This window comes from Rhipicephalus microplus, chromosome 2 (genome assembly GCF_043290135.1).
Source record: "Rhipicephalus microplus isolate Deutch F79 chromosome 2, USDA_Rmic, whole genome shotgun sequence".
In the NCBI taxonomy this organism is placed as follows: Eukaryota; Metazoa; Arthropoda; class Arachnida; order Ixodida; family Ixodidae; genus Rhipicephalus; species Rhipicephalus microplus.
This window is the reverse complement of record NC_134701.1, coordinates 201,378,591-201,387,953: the sequence shown is the minus strand read 5'-3', so window position 1 is coordinate 201,387,953 and position 9,363 is coordinate 201,378,591.

The following is a 9,363-nucleotide window of genomic DNA, read 5'->3' as shown; positions in this document are numbered from 1 at the left end:
CAGTGGCTGCACTTGTAGTGCCGGCAGCTGGCACAATACATCAGAAACCAGCAGGTTCATAGCACCCTGCTGATTACGCCACCATTAGCCATTTTCGCTCTCCGACACTTGGCAACACCGATCACCATTGTCAAGGACCTGGGCTACATAAAGACAAGATCAAGGGGCTTTAGAGCTACAGTGTCTGAGCTTCCATCTATTGTCCAAAGCAAGTCGATGGAGTCAACCCGGCCTCTAGCATTTGTCGACGTAGCCGCTGGCAGTGGCATGAAAAACGTAAGTACATTTTGTCTGTAACGTGAATGGCGTGAACCTAATCTAACCTAACCGAACCTCGTTACTTGCAATCCTAAAAATGCCGGCATTCGGTACTGATTTAATCTGCCGGCAATATAGCCACTACGTAGTTTCATCAGGTTCACTTGGTCGCAACTTTTTTATATAATTTTCTTCTCTCTACTGCAATCTTTCAGTCCCCTTCTCCATCCCTATACAGAGTAGCATGCCAGCAATATATAGACGCCAGCAAAAATCTTTCCTTCCTGATAAAGAGTCTCTCTCTCTGTCTCTTATTGACTCGTTCTTCACTGTCTAGTTACGCGCACTACATTTAGTACGTATAAGTATTTATGCATACAACGTACTCAGCGAAAAATGCATAAACCTAGCGAAGGGACGCTTTCACAACGGCTACTCTCAGTATCGATCACAACAGCTACTCTCTCAGTAGCGACGTGCTCTGCGAATGAAACCCAACAAGACCAGTCGAAAAGGAAGAACGGGATCTGCGGCCACATCACGCAACCTCGTTCTACGGCTGCACTATAGAGGACACGTCAATTATATAAGCTGAAAACTACGCCAAGCACAGTCCCGAATTGGCTTACCCGGTTCGAATTGAAAAGAAAGAGCCACAAATACATCACCAAGTCCCTACACAGGGCGAGTTAAACGACCGCGGTAATGGCTCCTACAGATAAGCACGCCAGGCAAGCAGCAACTGACGTGTCGCACATGCTGCTTCGCCGGCAAACTAATTTTGTTTTTTTTTTGCTTTCAGCATCGCTAAGCACCATCAACCTAATGCGCGAAGCACTGCATCCGAATGTTGTGCCAGATACGCAAGATCAAAAATCTAATGTCGCGGAGGAGACGTCATACTGGAAACATGGTTCGATGCCGCACACGATCATAACGACGGTCTCAGAAGCTACTATTTGCAGATCGCGTGGAACGCAGCGCTGTTACACACCTGAACGCAGTGGCAAAACGCACTTCACGCGGCGTAAAAAATGCTTCCTAGACGAACACAACGCAGAGCACTCATTCTCGAAGCAAAGAAAATACCTATAAAACAACCTCGGCAACGAAGCTTCAAGCATGGCAGGCTTAAAATATGCGCCTGCTAACTCTCACACTGTAGTAGTGGGCAAGAACAGCCATCGGGAAAGTGCACCATGGCTCAAACGGCCGCAGACATCGCACACTAGCAGCCCGTGGCAAGTAGTGTTGAAGTTTCTGCTTGTTAGGCTTATCGCGGAAACGGTGCGCTAAGTAAGTGTATTTCTGCTGACGTCTGGCCACCTAGATCGTCGTAATCAACGATAAAGGAGAACAGTAGTTACAGAATGCGTCCGGAAGGAGATCTTGGCCGACATTGCGCACTGTGGTATGCGTAACAAGGAAACGACAAGCACGAATGAGCTCCCGGCACCTCATCCGAACGGCAGCTTCGGACAACCGATCCGTCAGCGCGCGATATTCCGCCACAGAAAGCGCACTGGTCAGCAGTACAGGCATCTGTGCTAGCGCGTAACACTGAGATTGAAACTGATAAATTATTACCAAACGGCGAGTGCCGTAGGTGCACACCCAATTCTTTATACGAAGCTCGACATTTATTTCTCGCCGAGACGGCAGCCATTATTGTACATAACCTCAGCTCTTCCTGGCAACCATTGCGAGAAAAACCCGGATGTAACATTTTCGAATTTTTCAAGAGATGGCACTTCTATAGCTTTGTCTAAAGGAGCGGGATATTTAAAATTTTTGTTTAAAAACGTGGGTTAATCCTTCATTCCCCCACCTCGCCCGGTGACAACTCCGAAACTTTAAATAAAGTTTACTTATTCATTAGGTTTAATTGCTTCAACATCAACATTTTTGGATTTTTCAAAAGATGGCACTCCAATAAGATTTTTGTTGTTGCTCAAGATATTTAAAATTTTCGTGTTGCTATTGCTTCTACTGCAACGGCAGCCACAGCAGGTAAAAGTCCAACTAGTTTAAAGACCCTACCGCCCAATTCTTGGCCGATACCTCTTTAGAGGCGATATCGGCAATATAAGAGGATCGTCATCATCATCATTAGATTGCTCCCGCTGCTCTGGTGTTGCAGCAGCAACATTTACCGCCGAGTTTGAGCAGCAGCACTGATAGCAACAGATTTGTACACTTTAAAATCGTTTAGGTTGCCGTTGCTTTCACTGCAAAGGCAGCCGCAGCAGGTAAAAGTCCAACTAACTTGAAAAACCTGCCGGCCGATTCTCTGCCGATCCAACTTATAAGGGCAATATAAAGAGAACTATTAGCTATAATACAAGGGAATTGTAGGAGAACTCTAATGTAATAAAATAGAACTATAAGGGTATATGAAGCGATATATAATGTGTGTAAAACATAGGAGCAATATAAGTTTGCTGCCGTGTGCTGGTAGCAGGGATACACCGTGTATGTGATCCACCCACTCGCTCGGACAAGGAGACGCGGCCATCGAGTATTATTTCGACTGGCCGCAGCCTTTTTTCGCAGCTAGGCATGAAGTTCTGGCGCTGCCGTCACACTGGAAAACTCCACTGCACGGTGTTTAGGTAAGGCATTTCATCTGGTTGCTACTGTGGGCTGGTTGTGCAGAAGCGGCATTTACCGCCGAGTTTGTACAGCGGCACAGGTAGCAATGGTTTTGTACAATGTGAAAGCGCTTGCCTATATTGCACAATAATTTAGCCGCCTTTACACTTTGCTAAACCGTTTGCCTACATGCAGTTAGTAGATAAAAAGACCGATAGCCAGGAGGATAATTTTATTTTAGCTGTCCGGGAGGCACGGAGAGGACCAAAGCCGCTAGGAAATTCGGGGGATGTCTTGAAATGTACGCGGTGAAGAGCAGGTCCATCGGAGAGTCCCCTTCAGCTGGCGACGGCGCTGGAGCCAGCGCCACAGGTCCGTCTTTACTATGGGCAGGTATCAGCCGAACTGGTCGGCTCAACTGCTGCGGCTCTTGTGTTGCAGCGCCCTTCGATATGGCAATGAACAGAAGCGGACGAGCGGAGCTATAGTGAAGCCACTGCTAGGCTCGTCTTCGGGGCCTCCCCCTTCCACGCCCCTGACAGGTTCCAGAGAGACCTCAGCCAAAGAGGGCCGTCGGGAGTAGTCTGCAGAAAAATATGATCACTAGAGGCATGCAGATTTGTGACAAGGTTCCGTTCACATGAGAAAGCAGGTCCACCAGAGAGCCCCCTTCAGCTGCCGACGGCGCTGGAGCCAGCGCCACAGGTACGTCTTTGCTATGGGCAGGTAACAGCCGAACTGGTCGGCTCAACTGCTGCGGCTTTTTTGTGTTGCAGCGCCCTTGGATATGGCCATGAACAGAAGCGGACGAGCGGAGCTATAGTGAAGCCACTGCTAGGCTCGTCTTCGGGGCCTCCCCCTTCCACGCCCCTGACAGGTTCCAGAGAGACTTCAGCCGAAGAGGGCCGTCAGGAGTAGTCTTCAGAAAAATATGATCAGTAGAGGCATGCAGACTTATGACAGGGTTCCGTTCACATGAAAAAGCAGGTCCACCAGAGAGTCCCCTTCAGCTGCCGACGGCGCTGGAGCCAGCGCCACAGGTCCGTCTTTGCTATGGGCAGGTAACAGCCGAACTGGTCGGCACAACTGCTGCGACTTTTTTGTGTTGCAGCGCCCTTGGATATGGCCATGAACAGAAGCGGACGAGCGGAGCTATAGTGAAGCCACTGCTAGGCTCGTCTTCGGGGCCTCCCCCTTCCACGCCTATGACAGGTTCCATAGAGACTTCAGCCGAAGAGGGCCGTCAGGAGTTGTCTGCAGAAAAATATGATCAGTAGAGGCATGCAGATTTATGACAAGGTTCCTTTCACATGAGAAAGCAGGTCCACCAGAGAGTCCCCTTCAGCTGCCGACGGCGCTGGAGCCAGCGCCACAGGTCCGTCTTTGCTATGGGCAGGTAACAGCCGAACTGGTCGGCTCAACTGCTGCGGCTCTTTTGTGTTGCAGCGCCCTTCGATATGGCAATGAACAGAAGCGGACGAGCGGAGCTATAGTGAAGCCACTGCTAGGCTCGTCTTTGGTGCTTCCTCTTTCACGCCCCCGACAGGTTCCAGTAGACATGACGTCGTGCAGGATCGTCAAGCAGGTTGCATAAGGCTGGTTCGTTTCACGGGAAGATGCTAAGGTCGTCGAGGTCATCGCCTTGGCTAAGAACCGTGAAGGGCACCTGCGTGCGTTTATCAACCGAACTTAAATTAGCTGACACAATGTGGCTACGGCTATTTCCGCTCTTTATGCTGTCGGAAGTGGCATTACCTACCCAAAAGCTCCCGGATAAGTTCCTCGAGGTGCATCCATGCCTCCTTACTCCAGCAGGCACCGCATGGAAAGGCCACCACTGCGCCACCAGCCTGTTGGCTCGATCAGGTTGCATCCTTCCGTAGGCGCCATGACAGCGAACAGCTTGTGACTAAACGTCAAAGCTACTTGTTAATAGCGAAGGTTGGTTGGGCATTACTGCAGGGAGACGAGATGAAAGACGTACTCACGGGTGCGGTTCATCCGGCTGGTCCAAGCCGCGCCCCCCGGACAGCTAGTGCCAAATGCCGATGTGGGGTGTGCTTATATAGCCGATGGCTTTCTTCTTCATCGCGCTTCTTCGTCTCCTTCATTTACTGTTTGTCGCAAGGGGACGCTACACTCCTGTTCTTTGTGCGAGGTCACTAGAAGCCCTGTGATGTTACGTGGGGTCGCATTTCTGAAGCACTTGTTCCAGCATGGTTGAACATACGCGTCGTCGTCCATTAATTATCCCGTTTTGCCTCTTTTGGACGAAATTAAGTTTTTTGGCTATATTAGTGCCGGCTCGCGTACCGTCGTCTTCGTCTTCTGAGTTGTTAGCGCATGCAAAGCTGTTGGGCTCGTGCGAAGAATTGTCAACAGGTGTTTACGAAAAGCGTAGAAGTTGCGATGCGAAATTGACTGTTTATTGCAAAAATCTTGACACCTGCGAATATGGCAACTAGCATTGACATATTATCAAATGAGCGTACGTTATCAAAGAATTTTTGTTCAGCCTGAATCCAACTTTTGTTCGGCAAGATATATTTGTTGGAATATAAGCGGGTGTGAAGCAGAGAAAGAAGAAGGTACACTTAAATGACATATGAATAAGACAGTTTTGAGGGCATGCCATGTTCTAAGGCGAGAAAATGACCTTATATATTAGATCTTGAGTTAATCATTCCTGAGTTATTAGCACTTGGTTTGCAGAAGTTCGCGAACTTCAAAGCAACAGAAATAAATATCAGAAATGAAGACCCTCAAAGTGATCAAAAATAAAACGACAGCCACAGTTTTTGCAGTCTCGTTTAGTCTATTATGTCTACATTCAGGAAGCGTTGGAAGGACATTCACTAATCTGCTGTTCGAGCCACTGAGGTGTACTCAAAGTTGGACGCCTTTGAGGGATACGCCTAGGCTCATAGCCCTCAGGCCTTAATTGGGACTAAGCTGTACTATATATCGCTCTCAGGATTCTCTGTTATTTGGGGTCTGATCTGAAAGCGTTAAGGCTCCTGCTCCAGGAAACAGTGCTGGGCGAGATGTGTATACACACATGGGCGAGAGGGCTGTCCAAAGGAATGAAAGTGCACAGTGCGTGAATAATATATCAATTGTCCAGCGGGCTGATTATCGGCAACTGCCATTCGCGTGTTCATTCAAGAGAATCGTGAAACGCTTACACGACGCCAACCCATGAAAAGTGTGTCAGGCTAGTGCCCGAACGAAACACTCCCGGAACGATATTGCGAAAAAATGTTGCGTGCTGACACGCAGTGATAAGTATACACTCGGCACAGCTTCCCGCGATGCATAAGGTATATCAAGTTGTCAAACCGTGGCTATGGTTCATCTATATCAATAAGTGACAAAGAATCCATGGCAATTTCTCATAGCGGTGTCAGTTCCTAGGTGTAGAAAGACGGGGATACCAACACAACTGACATACTATCCACAAAGCACTGGAGACAGCAGTCATGCTGAAGCTATATGTGATTGAGAAGGGATATTTGAGCATGTCGTTTAGTCAACGTCTGTGATACCATGCCGCAAACCAATGCCCTTATGGTTGAAGGTTTATCGATACAAGGGTTTGTACATGTACACAATTGTGAACATATTGGGTTCTTTTTTTTGTAAGTTTGCCGTGCGGAATTGAAGCCGGTACTGCTACGATCTAACACGTATACCTTTTCTTCAAACTGCTGTTCCATTCATAACATTAGGAGCCCATCCCTAATGAATACGGGTGCGGATTTGTGAACGTGAAATCAATGTGCATACAATATGTGTCCTCGTTTCTGATCCAGGTGAAGTGCCTTTGCTTATATTTGTTTGCATTAAATTAGTGTCGCTGTGGTTTTGTTGCACAGGACTTGACCTCTGTAAGTTTAATGCGTTCTTGCAGCTGTCCATGGGAGGATATGTATACCTTCGTCGTTCTCTTTCTTTGATAAAATGTTCCCCTCGAAGGAGGGCTCATACCCAGTGCAGGGAATTTTTCGACAGTAGAAGGTGCATTTCATTTTTTTAGTGTATCACACGTAGAAAACACAATACAGGCACACTCTTATATATATGTAAATATATATATATATGTATATATATATATATATATATATATATATATATATATATATATATATATATATATATATATGTGTGTGTGTGTGTGTGTGTGTGTGTGTGTGTGTGTGTGTGTGTGTGTGACATGTACTTTTATACATACAATGTACAATGTCGATAATGATTCATTTTTGCATGGCGCGTATTCACTGATAGGGTATCGACCAAGAATCGGATGACAGAAAGTATTTAACGTAGATTTTAACAAGCAAAAAGGGGCGATAAATATAAGTTCAAATACAACAGCAAGAAGCGCACCGAGCTATCAATCTCTCGTCTTCTCTTCTTACATACACGGCGCTATGTGTGTGTTTTCTTCTCTGTACCGTCCTGGATGCGCTATACCTCGAACAACATGAATAACCAACAAGCCCGCCGTGTACCTCCGTGATCCTCATTATCAGAAAGAAACAGGACAGTATAGTGAGCGCCGAAGCCCTGATACCTATGCTTTATTCAGCTGTATCTTCTATTGTTCGGCATTTATGATGGTGAGAATAATTCTCCGAGCATCAGCATTTCATATGTATATATCTATGCCAGTGACGCGCTCATATTCTACAGTGCATGCGTTAACCTCACTACTCGCTCTTATAGCATTATTTATCAATGCTACATATTTCTTTGTTTCTTTAATTTATGGTTCGCCTTTTAATTTCGGAAGCTACATACTTCCTACCACCCGATGCTTGTCGCGCGTCTTTCAGTGGGTTCGCGCAAGTAGTGTGGATCATCATCATTGTCATCATCGACGTCGTCGTCTACACTAGTTCCCCCAACTATTTCATTTCAGACTTTGACTCACGGGTACACTTGCACGTAAAATGCTTGCCAAGTCGTCCATGAGAATTGATTAGATTCCAATAAGCAACTTCACATGCAAGACGTACGTAAGTCGGGCGTTTTATATTTGGTAAAACAAACAAACAAGAAAACAGACGCAGTACTACGTGGCTCACGCTCGCGCTACTGTAGGTCGCGAGTGAGCACGAGCAGAAGAAGAAGAAGAAACGAACAGACAGGCAGGTTAATCTTGTTCTTGATAAAAAGGGTAATCAACCAACCAATCAATCAGTCTTGTGCTGGAATACTCTACTCTACAAGGAAAGTTGATTCCACTTATCGTGCACTTCAATTAATCAATCCATCAATCAATAAATGACTCAATAAATCAATCAATCAATCAATCAATCTTGTGCTAGGCTACTCTACAGTGTAGGTTGATTTCACTTATCGTGGACTGTGACCAATCCACCTATTTCGTTCTCCATATAAGACCAGCAAGGTGACATCACTCGGGGGTCATAATGGATTCCGTCCTCCTGTCATTGACGTCGTGTCCGGCCAGTGGCAGCCAAGGTTTATCCGATGGCTGTATGCCACCGGGACATCCTGTGCAGGACGCCGAGCAGCGTCAAGAACCCGACTTGGCGGGATCCAGCGGGCCGGCCCGAGAGCACTTGCTGCCCAAGGAGGACACGTCGTACCCGGACCGCTGGCTGCGATACACCTCGTTCGTGGTGACCATGGCCGTGACCATGTCGGCGACGCTGTTTACCGTGCCCGTCGTGCTCATGGCGGGCGTCGGGGCATGTCCGAACGGCTGTCTGTCCCTCGCCAAAGACCTGAGGTTCTCGCTCAACGAAAGCGTGCATCCATGTGACGATTTCTACGGGTGAGTCACAGCTGACAACATTTAACGGGTTATATTTTGGAGGGGTGCCAGAGAAAAAAAGTCCTAAATCGAGCGCCTAATGCAGCGCTAGTATTGCTAAAATCTAGAGCTAGTTCTATGGTGCCTGCGGAGCGGTCTCGTAGTTCTTGTGCAGGCCTCAAATTAGTTCTAAAGCCACGCTAAATCCTTCCCTAGTGACCTTCTAAAGTCAGTATTACTGTAGTTCTAAGTTACCACTTATTGCAGCTCCTCTACCGCGAAACCTGAGGAATTTCGTAGCAAGAGAAACTCACCAATTCCCTTGAAAATCGCGTGCTTTCTGAAGTGGTGGCGCCCTCTATCGCGTGGCGCGGGTATCAGACCGATGTTTCAGGAGCATTTTTTGCTACTTTATGTGGGCTATAGCAATTTTTTCTGGTTATGTCTGCAGTTTCAAATATTTTCGAGACTTTGGAGTTTCAATTACATTAGAGCTTGTCAGTTTATGTCGCACTTGTTTTCAGCATTTCTATCCTTGTTCTAGGCCTGTATTGAGCACTGCGTGACCACGGCGGTGACTTCGCAACACACATTAACTGACACAGTTATGACATGTCAGTCGGCTATTTATGCTGTTCTAGCGAGTTGAATGCCTAGCCAGGAGAACTTGATTTTTTTTTGTGCACACACCATGTATCTGTTACGCCGGAAAAAAGACAGCGAAAACGCCA